General features: G+C 34.4%; 2 long non-coding RNA genes across 3 annotated transcripts in view; one reads left to right on the forward strand and one right to left on the reverse strand.

Annotated features, from left to right (window-relative positions):
* LOC148941489 (uncharacterized) overlaps positions 1 to 15107 on the reverse strand; it is a 30226-nt gene extending 15119 nt beyond the window's left edge. Inside the window, exons 1-2 of one of the 2 annotated variants that reach the window (XR_016143305.1) lie at positions 15075 to 15107; positions 451 to 539 (exon numbers count right to left, since the gene is read on the reverse strand). This is a non-coding gene — a long non-coding RNA (uncharacterized LOC148941489). Of the gene's footprint in view, positions 1 to 450; positions 540 to 14993 lie in introns of both variants that reach the window. The other variant, XR_016143304.1, reaches the window with a different exon arrangement.
* LOC148941490 (uncharacterized) overlaps positions 12636 to 16613 on the forward strand; it is a 60751-nt gene continuing 56773 nt past the window's right edge. Inside the window, exon 1 of the long non-coding RNA XR_016143306.1 lies at positions 12636 to 12781. This is a non-coding gene — a long non-coding RNA (uncharacterized LOC148941490). The remainder of the gene's footprint in view (positions 12782 to 16613) is intronic.

Here is a 16613-nt window from a genome sequence, read left to right on the forward strand (position 1 = left end):
TCTAAACCCGGTACATATGGCAAAGAGATAAAACTGTTTGACAAATTCAATTCCGGAGACTGTGAAACTATCAGTGTTTTAATATTATGCTTAATTTTTCTCTTTTCTATTACTTCATTTATGAATTTAATTGCATAAGTATTAAAAAATAAAATATTCTTTAAATAAAATAATTCCGAATCCAGAAATTATCCACCAATCCAGAAATAGTCACCAGCATGCTTCAGTTGGTGTAATACAACGTCCTTCTACATAGGTTTTCGCTTCATTGTAAACAAGGCACCGTTGATTTTCGAGTTTATTGGAGTACATTCATGTTCTTTGTAGATGTATTAATATAAATTTTTATCGAACCTATATTTCCAGGGAAAAGGAATCTCAACACTTGTTGCACGTAGTTTTTAAAAAAGTTTTTATTCAAAAAATTGATGTTTTCAGGAAAGTACTTACTTAAAATGTTGATATATTACACATCCTGACGCTATTGTACCAGAGACTGCTGCCACCATACCAATTATGTGTCGTGGTAATTTAAGCATCTAGAAAAAAAATCACTAAGTTAAAAGAAGAAGGAATAAACAGTAAGTTTGATGGATTTCACAGGTATTATGTGTTAATTGTGCAAGAAAATATTCATAGATTTAAAAGTAACATACGTTTGTCGGTTTATTGAATCGTAAATGAGCTAGCGATTGGTAGTAACAGTAGCAGAAGTAGTAACAGAGTAATAGTAACAGAAATAGCAGCAGTGTCAATAACAGTCGTAGCACGCATTTGGTCATTTGAACATCTCCCTCATTATACCCTGGAAGGTTCACCTTGATACGGTACGCCGTTTCAAAATATTCCTGATGTGCCCTTTTGACGCTCTTTTCATCGCAATACTCTATTAGTCCAACGTAAATGCATTTGAAATACTTTAGTAGCAGCAGCAGAAGTAGTAAAAGTAGCGCTGGTTGTAGCATTAGTAGTATCATGCTTTTATTATCTGTGCATCACTTGATCTTCCCTTTTAAGCATTCTCTAAAAGCTCCAATGGAATTCCCAAATCCATTCTAAAGACTTGCTCAATTGACCATCAGCATTTACATATTGTGTTTTATTTAGTTTAAATCCTCCCTAAATATTCTCTCAAATTTTCACCTTCATATGCATAGCCTAGTTGTAACAGCAAGAGTATCACAGTAGTAGTAGTGTGGCCACATACTGATAGAAATTGACCTAAATCAAAAGGCACTATGTGCATGACGATTGTCAAAAGAGTGTGTCTAGTGAATTGATTTGGGCATTAAGTTGAAACTTTCAGACAATGCTTAAATGGGAGGATCAATTGACCAAAAGGCAATATATGCAAGCTGCTACTAATACTACTATTACTACTACTACTACTTCTATTGTAACTACTTAAGAGTAAGATCATTAATGTAAATATTTCAAGAAGTATATCCTGGTTTCAAGAATTACCATCCTGGCTAAGTGGTTGGCGGGCATATAATCTTTTGTCTGACAGGTAAGGGTTCGATGCCTGGCTAAGTTTCTTCCTGGTTAAACTGCCCTGTGATATTATTTTAGTTGTCAGGTTACTTCCTAGCCTTTTCTTGTTTATTGCTATTCCACACCTGTCTGTCTGAAGTTTTTATCAGAAGAAGGGATGCGTTAACTGACACAAACCAGACATATGATGATTTTGCTTAGGTATTGAATACCTTAGAGAATTTCTTTTTTAATTGTTACTCTTTCGTAACCGTTGAGGTTTTTCACCTTTAAAAATTGTGTACACCATTATGTGTAGCATGGCTTTCTCAATATTTTTTTAAAAACTATCAGAAATTACTCAAAAAAGTTTAACAGTAAAGAGTAACATTAAAAATTACAACAAAAAACAGTTCTGTATATGACTGGTGACTCCCCCCCCCAAAAAAAAAATCCAAAAAACATTTTACTGTTGCTTCTACATCAAATTTTGAAGTAAAAATGGTAACCCCAAACAGCCCTTGGGGTTAGGGCTGTAATATATGAAGTTTAACCGATGTTTACAAATAATATTTGTTATTTGGGAATGGCTTTTCAACACAACTAGCAAAGAAGAACTATGCTTAAAGAAAGGGCAAAAAGGGATGGATCTAGGGTAGGGAGACAAAAGCGGGCAATCACCCTGGATGGCAGAATACCTAATTCAACATCTGAAATTATCTAAATTAAAAACAGTCTTGATGATCTATTTTTTCAAAATACAAGATTATTGGTCATTCTTACAAAAGTTTTTTTTTTTAGATAAACCAAAACGTGCAAAAAAAAAACAGTTAACGAATGCATCATTTCGACAATTTACCCTTTTTTCTGTTGAAACCACATTAGAAAATATTTTTATCTTGTTTAACTTAAAAAAGGGTTTATTTTTCATTCTAAACTTCTATAGTTTCCAAGATCTCATGGGAAAGGTCTCTTCAAAGATTTTCTTACTGGACAGTAATGCCAATGGGTGCGGATGTCACAAATGATCATTTTGCTTCAATTTGTAAAATTTACCCGTCACTCTAACACAGTTGCCAGCCAACAGTGCAGTAAGTGACATTCCTGTGATTGAAATTCATCAGACTCAACTTAAACTCGAAACTCTTGTAACAAATAAGTGAGTGTACCCAGGTGATATCCCTACCAAGTGGATTATGGAATGTGCCCAGTTTTTAAGTGTATCTCTAACTGCTATTTTTAACCAATGTTTTGTAGACGGTATTTTTCCAGTGTGTTTTAAACGAGCTATTATATCTCCTATACCGAAAACTAATATCTCAAAAGATCCCTCTGACTTAAGGCCAATATCTAAAACCTCCATTTTCTCTAAAATCTTTGAAAGTTTTATTTACAATTTCCTTTTTGATGATATTCATGATAAAATTAACCCAAATCAGTTTGGCTTTAGGCCGGATCATAGCACCACGCATTGCTTATTTTATGTACTTGACACTATTTGCAAACATCTTGAGTTGAATAGTTCCTACGTTGAGGCTGTTTTTGCTGATATTAGCAAAGCCTTCCACAATTTGGATCATCAGACAGTTCTAGATAATGCAAGGGCTTTAGGTTCAACAAATTTGTTTTATATATGCTAGCTAGTTTTTTGTCTGGCCATGAGCAATTTGTAGTCCTCTCTAGCGAGGATTTATCAGGTTTTTCCTCGATTCCCTGTGGAGCACCTCAAGGGACTAAGTTCGGTCCTTTAGCATTTTTAATTGTTTTTAATAATGTTTTACCCTGTTCCGGCAACTCTGTTAAATTTGCAGATGATTTGACCTTACTGAACCTTTTTCAAACACCTAATTACTTTGGATGTTACACTCGACTCACTCATTAACAATTTAAAGAATGATCTTGACAATTTTAAACTCAAGTTAAGCATACCCAAAAGTAGTTTCCAGTAATTTTCTTTTTTTAAATGTATCCCCTATCAATAATTACCTTAGCATACCAAATTTAAATACTGTTAAACTGCTTGGTGTGCAGTTGGACAACAACCTTAAATGGAGCTCCCACACTTTCCACATATTTAAATCTGGTAGTTTAATCTGGTAGTAAATCTGGAATATGCTTGCCCTGTCTGGCACCCTGTGTTGACCAATGACTAATGTTCTAAAACTGAAAGCATTAAAAAAAGAGCAATAAAAATTATACTGGGGACGGCCTACACTTCATACGATGAAAGTTTGGCTAGACTTGAACTTACTACATTAGAATCACGACGTCACATCCTCACCATGAACTTTGTTCACAATTGCCTTAGTTCTGACTATCATCGACGTTTTCTCCCTCCCTTTAAAGAAAATCCCCCAATCCTTCCTAAAACAAGACTCAATGTTCGTAGAGCTCCAAATACCCAACTGGACCCGTGTCCCCAATTGTTGACCATGAGGTACAAAAATGTTTATCCCCTAACATCTGTTTTATTATTGACTTAATTTTTTGTTTTATGTTTATCCACTAACATATGTTTTATTATTGTGATTCTGACATGCGTATGCTAGCTTTCGTGCTATTTTCGCAAATAAATCAAATTATATGCTTCTATATTATACAGACTCATTCTCGATTCCAATCTATTCAAAGCCCCCCTCTTTTAAATAATGAAGTATATGATCAAAATTTTATGATATCTGGACTTACTATGCTTACTATTAGTATAGTTAGTAGCATATTGCCTCAAGTGCGTATCTTTGTGTCAACCTCCCACCCAAACTGTGGACGATGTGCTTTCCGTTCAGCCATAGACAGCTGGCAGAAAAGTATAATCTTTGGCAATCTGTTATCCTTAATCCGCAGAACATATACCCAGCCATACTTACAAGACCCGCTATACTTTACCCCCCCCCCCCTAATGTGCATAAGTATAACCCAAATTTGTTTCTAAAGTATAATATTTTCATTTTAATTCGGTATATTTCATTAGGATTGATCAGGAATATTAAAACGAGAGGAGGGAGTGGGGGAGGAGTCTCAGTCACTATTTGTAGTGACTGAATCTCCAGTCAGTGACTGATTTGCAGTGACTAACACGCAGAATCTCCTATTCCGCGTGTTTCAGGAGTCAAAAATATAATACGAAGCGTAAAGCAAAAATGCATTTCAAATTTTTTTCACCTTTTAAGATCAGTTTTTTTTTACGATTAATATTTTTTATCTATGAGTAAAAATAACTAAAGTATTTGGAAAAACGACATCTAAATATCTAAAGCGCCAATTGAGATAGATTAAAGCATTTTGAACTAATCGACAGTACTTGCTTTATTTGAAGAGGTGGAAAGTAAATTTAATTTATGGAAAAGTGGCAGTAAAGAACATAATTATTGACAATATCCCTCTCAAAGCGTTTTTGACCTAAAAAAGTTTTTTTCTATTTTTAGTTCCTTGCCTAAGAACATTTTTGTCAACTAGACTAGCAAATACTGGTAAAGTATCAAATAACTAACCAAAAAACCCTTCTCATTAAGTCACTAATTATGTTCTTTACTGCAAATTTTGCATAAATTAAACTTACTGTCCATAACAAAGTCCACAAGTCAAAGTTGAACCTTAAAATAAACAAAAAATATTGCTTCAAAGTCTATCTAACATATATCAATAGCTATGGAGAGCCCAGCGGCTTCACCGCCGGGCCATGGCACTCGGCACGCTTCTATATATAAATTCTCATTGTAGCTTGTCTTCTAAACGCCGACAATTTGAGCCTTTTCTTGATTCAAACCCACTTGGAGTCGATTTATCTTAGTTTGATATTCAGCTATCAATAAATCCCATTTATAGTATTGATCCTTTATGTATTGTTTCAGCCTCTTTTATTGATTTTCAAGTCAATATATTTCCCTTGTTATTAAAGCCAAAGAGCGGTAAGTTTCCTATATAGAGGTTTCGGACAAGGCGGTTCTAAGAGCGCACTTCCTGTTTTGATAAAATTCTAATTTTAACAGTTATTATAGTTCTTAATATTGGACGTGATCGTCTCTTGCTAGGTTGCTAGCTACCGGTGCGACCCAGATAGGAGTTTCGGACAAGGCAGTTCTAAAAGTGCACTTCTTGTTTTGATCTGACTACTTTTCAGAGCTATGGGCTATTATATTTCTTCGTATTGGATGTGATCGTCTTTTATTAGGTTGCTCGCTACCACTGCAACCAGGATTTCAAGTTATCTTGTCAATAGATTATTTCAGATAACAAGGGCTAGATGTCGTTCTTTATAATGAATCTAGTTTTAATTATAAAATTAAAATTATTGATCAGACACCATAAATATTTTTGCAGTTTACATAATAACTTTAGCGATCCTGAACTAAGATCTAAAATCAAATAAAATTTTCCAGTCGAAAAATTAGCGTGCATAAATATTGCATTCACTTATTACGTGATATATGGTTATAACCTATATACGATTATAATGTCATTCATCAAGCTTGTACATAAAAATGTAGTATTTTGTCAACATTGATTCTATTTTAAAAACTACTTTATTTTTAATTAGGCCTACAAAAGCCACTAGATGTAGCGATTTCCTTTAAAATCAGCCATTATACAGCTCTCTTAAGATTTTCCAGTGCCCAGCTAGCTGAGGAGGAAAAAAAGATAGGAAAAAAATACAGTATGTGAAGAATATCGTAGTTACAGCCAATTTTCTTGATTTTCAAGGCAATATATTTTCCTTGTTATTCAAGCAAAGGGACGGTAAGTTTGCTATAAAGAAGTTTTGGACAAGGCGGTTCTAATAGTGTTCTTCTTATTTTGATCTGAACCTATTTTCAGGAGTTATGGGTTACTTTAATTTTTACTAAGGGGCATGATCATGTCTTACTAGGTTGCAAGCTACTGCTGCAATCCGGATTCGTTTGGTACTCTTGTCTTTGTAATACGAGAAAAATCATTCCCTTCCTATCTTTTCAACATATTGTAAACAGTAACCTTTCCAATGTGATTACATTCACTTTATATACAAAACAGACAGATATACAAAAATGCGATGAACTTAGGCTGGTTGTTCTCTAATATAGATGTTCTTTATTTGATGTGAAACTACAAACAAGAAAAAGCTTATGGATTTTTCCAAATTGAAATAGTGAGAGACGACCCAGCTACAACCTACGATTATGACGTCATTGAGCAATCTTTAACATAAAATATGCAGTTTTTTGAAAAAAATTATTCTATTTTAAAAATAATTTGTTTTAATTACAAAAGGTTCTTAACCCTATTAATTTCCATTAATTTATTAATTTCTTAAGCTATTTGTGGAAAATAGAATAAAAAAGATGCTGTATAGGCAGAATGTTGTAGTAACTGCCACTTCTCTTGATTTTCAAGCCAATATATTTCCCTTTCTGTTCAAGCCAAGGGAAAGAAAGTTTCCTATAGGCCTATAGGGGTTTCGGACAAGGCGGTTCTAATGGTATACTTTTTATTTTTATCTGACACTATTTTTAGCAGTTATGGATCAAACATCATCATCAGTAATGATAATGAAAGGAAATAGAGAGAATAATATAATCTTTATAATGTTATATTCGTATATTTTTAGAAAAAATTATACTATTCGTATATTAGGCTATTTATTAAAAGACAGAAGGCTTCAATCATGGTGGCACAACAAAGGTACTAGAAAAAATATTTTTCTTTTTATAAAACTAAAAACTGCAAAAAAAAGTTTAATCTGTAGTAATAAAGCCAAGAAGATTCTGGAATTACAAGCCTTTAAACAGTAACTAATTGGAATATTTGTGCATAATTCTGATATTCCAACAAAAAAGACTTCATTAGAAAAAGCCATGTAGTTCGTTACATAACATTTATGGGAAACAAAATTAGCACTCAACAAAATGTGAAAAGAATTATTCAACTCTCTGAAGGTATTAAATATATGCAAAAGTTTTTGTCACGTTTTTACAAGGTAGAATTAGTTTTTAAGACGGGGTATGTTTTCTTATAATTTCTTATCATTATAATTTTAACAATATACAGTCCCAAGCACCATTATATATGAGCTGAAGTAGCTCAGCTGGGAGGGTGTCAGACTGCTGGTTTGAGAGTCCAAGATTCGTTCACTACCTTCAGCAAAACAAAATTTGTTGTATTTATTATTTTTTCCTTTTTTGTCAGAAACATTCTGAAAAGTATTGTCGTGACAGTGGTAGCTGCAACCTTGTAAAAGCGTAAACGTTACGTAGTAAAAAAAATAGCCTCAGTGGCAAATAATTTGCTATCACTTCCATCCACCATCCTGGCCAGAAAACAATGAAGCAAGCTTGCTGCTTGGTCTATTTTATTCCTAGATGTGATGCATCAATGTGGTTAAGAATATCTTTATGAGATTTGAGAGGAATGACCAAACAATCTACTTTAAGAATAATCTGATTCATGATGGTCAAATCAGACCTGATGTTTCAAAATAGGAGAATATCTATTGGTAAACTTCTTTTAGCTTCAGGCCATCCCCTAGCTGTCTCTCTTTTAATTTGTTCTTGCTGTCTCTTCTTTTACTGTGTTTAGTCTCTCTGTGCCTACTAGAAACAATGCCATTACAGAGTGTACATAGGACTCAATGTCTATTTGAGTCTCTTCGCCCTGTTCATTAAGGTAGAACAACAACAATGCACGAGCAATAGGAATTTCTTTGTCAGGACGGAATACCACTTTGAAATTCTATAGTTGGTTTTTTAATAGTATCCACTGGAGACTTGGTGACAATTTTGAAACTGAGCGGTCTAGTACAACTTGGAGATGTTTATGATCTGACACAACAGTGAATTTCTTGCCATATAAATATTGATGATAATGCTTGCAGCCAAAGAGAATGGCATACAATTCCATTTCAATTTGGGAATAATTTTGTTCTTTTAAGCAATTGTGAAGCAAATGACATATTCCTTTTGTTCTGAAGAATGGTGGCTTCAAGGCTAAACTTTGACACATCTACCTGGAGCTCAATGTTTCTTGATGCAGGGTCAAAGAATGCAAGACAATCACAAATTGACCTGGAGCTCAATGTTTCTTGATGCAGGGTCAAAGAATGCAAGAGAATCACAAATTCTGCTTCATGCTGGGTATCCCAATGGAGCCATTGGTTCCCATTGGCTTGCCAGTCAACAAAGTGGTTGGTTCAGCATCAAAAGGTTTGATCTATATCTTAATAGATAATTAATCATTCCCAAAAGGGTTCATAGTTTGTCTTTACTAAACATTTGGGGTCTGCATTTATTTTAGTGTTTAAACCTTTTGTGGATCTGGATTGATGCCATTTTTGGATATTATTTGTCCAAAGTAAGGTATGCTGCCCAGTTTGAACACACATTTTATTAGGTTGAATTTGACCTGCTTCTGGTTGGCTCTTATTAGTGCACTATGAACATTGGCAGCATGCTTTTCTTCAGTCTGGCCAGAAATGATGATATCATCCACTATGACTGAGAAACCTTCAAAGGCCTCTCCCATGCAATGCTGGAATTTGTCCTGCATGGAGATTAATCCAAAGGGCCCCTATTTAACTTTGTATTGGTTATGTGGCGCATTGAAAGGGGTTAGCTTGGATGACTCATTGTTCAGTTGAAGGAACCAATATCCATGATGGGCATCTAGTTTTGTGAAATATTTTGCACCAGTGTGTTTCAAAACTGCCTCATCAAGTGTTGGCATTGGGTGATGGGGCATTTGATGGCCTTGTTCAAATTGCGTGGATTGATGCATATTTGGAGACTTTTATCTGGCTTTTCAGCTATCACTATAGCATTAACTTAGTTCATGGGGTGGGAGACTCTAGGACCCCAATATTTTCCATTCTATCAAGGTCCTTCTTAAAGCTATCTTGAAGGGAAATTGGAATTTGTCTGACTGCCACAGCTGTTGGTTCTGCTCCTTCTTTTAGTGTGATGTGGTATTTTCCTTCATGTGGACCAATATCTTGGAAAAAGTCACTAAATTCTTCTTGAAAGTGCACATACTTTTGTAGCTTTGAGCTTTCAAGGAATGGAACTAGTTTCATCAAGTTCAGTTTCCTGCTGGTGCTGAACCCAAGGACTGGTTTCAGGGCATCCTTTGTTATGAAAAGGGTTGGGTTTCTCTACTGCCATTTGTATAAGCACAAGTTAGGTTACAGATTCTAAGTGTTGGAATCTTTTGACCACCGAAGCTGGTAAGGATATGTAATGTCTTAGATATAATGGGTTTTGGCTTAAGGGTGTTGAAGTTCCTTTCAGGTATAATATTGGCCTGTGCACCATTGTCAATTTTGAAGGTGATTTCAGTTTGTTTGTTGATTGTTAATTTCACATAAGATTGGTCACTATCCATTACTATATTAATGATATTTACTGGGTCAAAATAAAGATGTCATCCTCTTTGCTTTGACGTGCCTTTTGGTTTATGAGGTTTACTGTTTTCTTTCTACTTTTGCAGACTTTTACAAAATGGTTCAACTTGTCACAATTGCTATACAATTATTGTTTGTTTATAAAGAGAGTGTATATAGGGGGTAAGCGGTATATGCAGGGCAGGGTATAAGGTGGGACACAATACTTATCTGCCATCTAGCATTCTTAAAAAAAATCCAATAAAACCACCTAGTATAGTTCATTTACTGGCGGACATGATGGTTCTAACATTTTGGTAAGTTGCTATTTTCGTTTTTAAGAAAATTGACCTCAAAGTTTCAGCCATACCCCCAAAAAAAATATTTAGGCAATAGTTGGTTGTGCTTTATTTTATTAGTGTCTGTAGAAATAGGGTGTGTAAGATAGCAAACAAAAGCTAAAACAATAGGTCATGCTGTGTGACCAACTCGTGGAAAAATATTCAACAGTAAAAAAAATAAGACAAGTTGCAAGTAGAGGTCACAGGGTATATACTGGGACAAGGACAAGTGGTATTTAGTGGGCCATGATATACCACATGTTAAAACCTTCAGTTCTTGTTTTTTAAGATAAATGTTCTTTCTTTTTCTCTTTTTTGGTTTTGTAATTATCCCCTTTCCTCTTTGTTGTAATCTTTAGTTTTCTCTCAATAGTGGTAACACCATTTTCTTTTTCTTTTATTGTGTGGGCAGTTAAAGTCACAAATTGTGAATCAATTTTGGTCAACATTGACAGGGAGAGAAAAGGGTAATAAAGTTGATTTTATTTGAGGTGATGTTGTAAACAGTGAGGGGTTGCATTGAATCTACCCACAGCCCATAGGCAGCTTTGCCATTCTTGGGGCAATGTTTTGTAATTATCTTCAGGTCTTATATGGAGTTTACAGAATAACATAAGTTCTCTCTCTCTCTCTCTGAGTGTAGAAGGCATATTATTAACATCCTCATCCCCCCCCCCCATACCGCCAACACTGTATGAATTCTTACATTTCAGATTTGCTAATATTTTTACACCTGAAGAAGAAGCATCACTCTCAATGTTTGCTGCAGGGGAGCAGAATGTTTTATGGTGTGACCAGTTGAGACACCAGAACCCTTGCTTACAACTTCGCTGTTGCAAACAACAAGACTGTCCTAGACAGCTGGACAGACTCCAAAGAAGCTAGTATAGACTGGTTAGCTGGATTTCAGGCTCGAAACTCAGAGCTTTCACCTAGAAAGGCAGAGGGAATAAGTTTGGGGCATGCCACAAGCCCTTACAAGCACATTGTACAGGAGTTTTTCTCCAACTTGCTGTCAGTTTTGAAGAAAACTTCAATTTCACCAAGCAACATATTCAACTATGATGAAACCTCAGTCACCACTGTTCATGTTCCTCCAAAGGTTTTTGCCAAGAAGGGTAAGAAAATAGTGGGCAAAGTAACCTCAGCTGAGCGTGGCATGCTTGTGACTATGGTTGGAACCATCTCTGCCAGCGGACAGTACTTTCCCCCCTACCGTACATTCCCACGCAAGAAATTTTAACCTCACACGCTAACTGGTGCTCCTGATAACTCTGCTGGAGGAGCCTCGCCTTCTGGATGGGTAAACCAAAAACTGTTTTTGGAATATTGCAAATATTTCAAGACTTACTCCCATGCTTCCCCTGAAAACCCAAAGCTTCTGATAATCAACAACCATGAGTCCCACATATGTTTTGCAGTATTGCAAGCCACGCCACGTGTACTGAGTGGCAGAGGCAGGAAAAAAGTCTCTACAAAGATTCCTACCGATACTCCTGTGAAAAAACAGATTGAAGAACAAGAATCCGAAAGAAAAGATAAGAAAGCACTGGGTGACAGGGCTAAAGGAAAAGTTGGGACTGTTGGAAGAGCTGGAAAAGCAAAAAAAAAGTCAAAGTTTTTCACCAATACATGAATCTTTTTACAATATCCCACAGTATACCACCTCGTGTCCCAAAATATACCAACCCTGGTACTTAGTGGGACAAATGGTAAAAGCAGGGACAACCTTTCTTATTCTTCTTATTTGTTCAGGAAAATTGGCCTCCTTGAATGTTCTGGCCAAAAAAAACGGTTTAGATAGGTTAGAAGTTTGAGAAAATTTGTTAAGAGCCTTAATTTTGGAAAAAAAAACATATTTTTATGAGTGGCGTCATATTTAAATTCATCATCATTTTTAAAATCAATAATACATAAAGGACTGGCTTACTAGAATCATCAAAAAATCCAGTTTATGAAAATTTGGAATTTCTTTGTGTAATTGGTAAAATTTTGTTTCTGTAACTGTTTATACAATGTTTTTTGCTTTTTCAGGATAATGTAAAACTGCAATAATATCCCTTGAAAATTCAATTAAACTATTAGTGAAGTTGCATCAAAACAATTAAAAATTTCTGCTCTTGCCTGTGCTGCTATGTAGACCTGTTGGCCAAAAGACCTGTAGGATAATTAAAATTTATGAAAATTTGAAATTTCTATCTGTAATTGGTTAAATTTTGTTTCTGTAACTGTTTATACTATGTTTTTTGCTTTTTCAGGATAATGTAAAACTGCAATAATATCCCTTGAAAATTCAATTAAACTATTAGTGAAGTTGCATCAAAACAATTAAAAATTTTTGGTCTTGCCTGTGCTGCTATTTAGACCTGTTGGCCAAAAGACCTGTAGGATAATTAAAATTTATGAAAATTTTAAATTTCTATCTGTAACTGGTGAAAATTTGTTTCTGTAACTGTTCAAAAAATGTTTTTTCTTTTTCAGGATAATGTAAAACTGCAATAATATCCCTTGAAAATTCAACTAAAGTTGTAAATAGTCTTGCCCTATTTAGTTCAAATGAAACAATTAGTGAAGCTGCAACAAAACAATTAAAAATTTCTGCTCTTGCCTGTGCTGCTAGGTAAGTTTTTCTTTTCTTTCCCTTTGTCTCATTAGCGATAGCATAAAATCCTATTATATATGGTGGAAGTAGTCGTTTTGTTTTAGCAAGAAAAAGAGCTTTTTGTCTGATTTTCTCTTGCATGAAATAATTTTAGATAGAAATTACATAGAATAATTCTAGAATGAAAATTAAAATTTTTCTTTTGAAATCTTTTAAAAAAGCATCATGGCCAAAAGAGCTTAAAGCCCTGTTGGATAATTCTGGCTTTTTGTGGGCATGGAATGAGGGCCAAGCTTCTCATTGTAAACCTAATGATTTCCCTAGGATCTTAGATTTGTGCCTTCAGGACCAGATATACATGTTTGGCTTACTGATATTGAGAAGTAATGTGCTCTAAGATTTTATAAGCAGATTAAAGAAGTGTATGGAGAGAAGTTTTACTTGAGACTTACTTACCGTTTAGGATTCTAAAGGACCCCCTGGAGGGTCAATCATTTTGATCAAAAGGTTCCATCAATCAATTGTTAAAGCATAATTAACCGTCTAAGAACTGATTGATTCGTTCAAACGTTCTATCAATCACCATCAATGCTTGACTCAAGCGTCAAACAAGTTCCTAGTCAAGGAAATTGCTACATCTAGTGGCTTTTGTAGGCCTAATTAAAAAGAAAGTAGTTTTTAAAATAGGATCCATTTTGACAAAAAAACTGCATTTTTATGAACAACCTTGATGAATGACATTATAATCGTGTATAGGTTATAACCATATATCACGTAATAAGTGAATGCAATATTTATGCATGCTGATTTTTCGACTTGATAATTTTATTTGATTTTAGATCTTAGTTCAGGATTGCTAAAGTTATTATGTAAACAGCAAAAATATTTATGGTGTCTGAGCAATAATTTTAATTTTATAATTAAAACTAGATTCATTATAAAGAACGACATCTAGCCCTTGTTATCTGAAATAATCTATTGACAAGATAACTTGAAATCCTGGTTGCAGTGGTAGCGAGCAACCTAATAAAAGACGATCAAATCCAAAACTAAGAAATATAATAGCCCATAACTCTGAAAAATAGAGTCAGATCAAAACAAGAAGTGCACTTTTAGAAGTGCCTTGTCCGAAACTCCTATCTGGGTCGCACCGGTAGCTAGCAACCTAGCAAGAGACGATCACGTCCAATATTAAGAACTATAATAACTCCTAAAATTAGAATTTTATCAAAACAGGAAGTGCGCTCTTAGAACCGCCTTGTCCGAAACCTCTATATAGGAAACTTACCGCTCTTTGGCTTTAATAACAAGGGAAATATATTGTAAATGAACCTCTAATATAAACAAGTCATTTGTAAGAAAACACTCTTGTAGAAAATAAGCATGACAAATGATGGATGAAAAAGTACTATTTTTCACCTATCAAATGTAAGGTCATAAAAGTAGGGCACCCTTAAGATAAAAATGAACAAGGCTTCAATTACGTATCTGTGTTCCTTAAATAGACAGAAGGGATAAACCTTTAAGATTTGACATATTTAGTCTCACTTTTGGGCTCTTTCTTTTCCAGAGAGACTATCTTTGTATTTTTTTTCTCTCATCTAATTAAAAGCAATAGAGACAGCATCAGGTACTAATGACTATCAACTTAGCCTACATATCTAGGGGAAAATCATACAACTCTCCAATACTTTACTCCAGCCCCCCTAATGTGGAAATATATAGCCGAAATTATATTTCAAATGCATTCTGCTGCCTGTCACTGTTTTTCTAGTTCTTGTTTTGTCAAAGTTGATTGAATTTACAGGTACATGGGATAAAACAAAAGATACAGATTGACAGAAGAAATGGCAAATGTGAAATTTCAGGATTAGATTTGAACATTAGGAGGGTTGGATAAAGTAGAGCAGGGTCACAGGCAAAATGTATTAGCTACAATTATTCTCCATGGTATGTTTTGGAATAAAATATTTTTCTATATAAGTTTTTGGAATAAAGTATTGCAAATATTTTTTTGGAGGGGGAAAGGGTTAGGCAAAAGAGGGCCAGTGGTTACCTCCCATATGTTTTGGAAAGTAATTGTAATCTATGATATGGAAGAATTCCTCTTAAGATTTTCCAAAGTACACCTCAGAAATTTTTTGAGTAGGGCCTAGGCTAAGTTTGGAAAGCACTTGATGCCAAAACTACTTCCACAAACTTGTTAAAAGATATTAACCCTCTGACATACCTACAAAACGAATTCCTAACATTTTTAGATGAAACGTACTAACAATGAAAGCTACAAAGTTAAACAAATCAATTAACTGACTGGTAGTTCTTTTTGCATTGTTTTGGATTTTAAATTATGGCGCTCAAAAATAAAACCAAAGTTGTGAAACAGAGTATGAGGCTCAGTTTGTCGTTGTAAGAACGAAGAACGGCATTTCCAAGAACGGCTTATAAGCGCAAAATAAAACCGAACGGCGAAAACGAACGGCTTAATTCTAAAATCGAGGATTGGATTTACATAGAACGACGAAAACGAACGCAGCTATTGTCGCTTGTCTTCCTACCGCAGACAATTTGCTTAATCATGTTGCGAATGGATTTTATCTAACAGAAAAACAAACTATTTTAACATTTTCAGGTATTCTTATAGTTTGAATTATAACGTTAAAACTATTGTTCAGGCACCGTAAGTATTTTTCCAGTTTATATAATAACTTTAGCGATTTAAAAAAACAAACATAAAAAAGACATTGCTTATACTTATAACAAAAGAAATTCGGTAATGATGTTTTTCTAACAATGATTTCTACTAAGCTTCAGACTTTTGGTTTTCTTTTTTATGGTTTTTAATTATTTTAATCCCTTGTTAAAATACATACAAATACTTTCGCAATTACCAGTTTTTTGCTCTTTACGCAATTCAATGTCTTTTCACACTGAGGTCTATTCAAGATATTTGATTTTTACTGCAAGTCCGATTTCTAACAACGATTTCTGCTAAGTTTCAAACTTTTATTTTATTTTTTAAGGTTTTTGAATTGTTGTAATCCCTTGTCAAAACATTTGTAAATATTTTAACGAGAATAATATTTTATTTTAATTTTATATTAAGTATTTATTATTATTATTATTTAGTAAGTATTTATTTTAAATTTTATAATTTTATTTTAAGCATTCAACAAAATCAAAGCAGCGGATTAAGTGACTCATTAAAAACCAAAATTTGCTTTTCAAAATTAAGTGCACCTTCTTCACGAGTACCTTCAGAAGCGTCACTAGCCAAGATGTTTTTTTTTTCGGGCGGGGGACAGCAGTGAATACTAACAACTGTTTTGGATGATATTGTAATTAAGATTACTTTGTTCTTTTTTTTATCTGCTTAGACCGCGAGCTTTTCCACATTCATTTTGCCCATTTATTTAAGTGATACGAGAATGAGATATTTGAGAATTTTGAACTTACAAAATAATTTTTAAATCATAATTTGAAATTGTGTAGAAGCGTGGTTACGCGTCATGCGATTTCCAGAATTGGAGCGTAAGTAAAATGATGGAACTCAGTCTGTCACGCGTATCAAATAGTGTTGCTTGATTGTTTCAGCTAGGCAGAATTAGGGACTAGGAGTCAGATAATAGTAGGTATTTGCGTAACTGTTAGCAGTGGCGAATCCAGAGAGGACCCGGCTCCCCTCCAAGATTTTTCTGGCACCCTCATTCCTTACTTTTTTCACTCCTTCGTTTATAATAAATTTGTCAATTTCGTTAATTATTGGTACCTTTGTCACATTGGGTTCCCCCCAAGATTTTGCTCATTGGTGGCCTTGTCACATTAGGCCTCGCCAGAGATTTTACTTTAGATC

Source organism: Artemia sp. Qi Xiang Cuo, chromosome 18 (genome assembly GCF_049724085.1).
Source record: "Artemia sp. Qi Xiang Cuo chromosome 18, ASM4972408v1, whole genome shotgun sequence".
NCBI lineage: Eukaryota > Metazoa > Arthropoda > Branchiopoda > Anostraca > Artemiidae > Artemia > Artemia sp. Qi Xiang Cuo.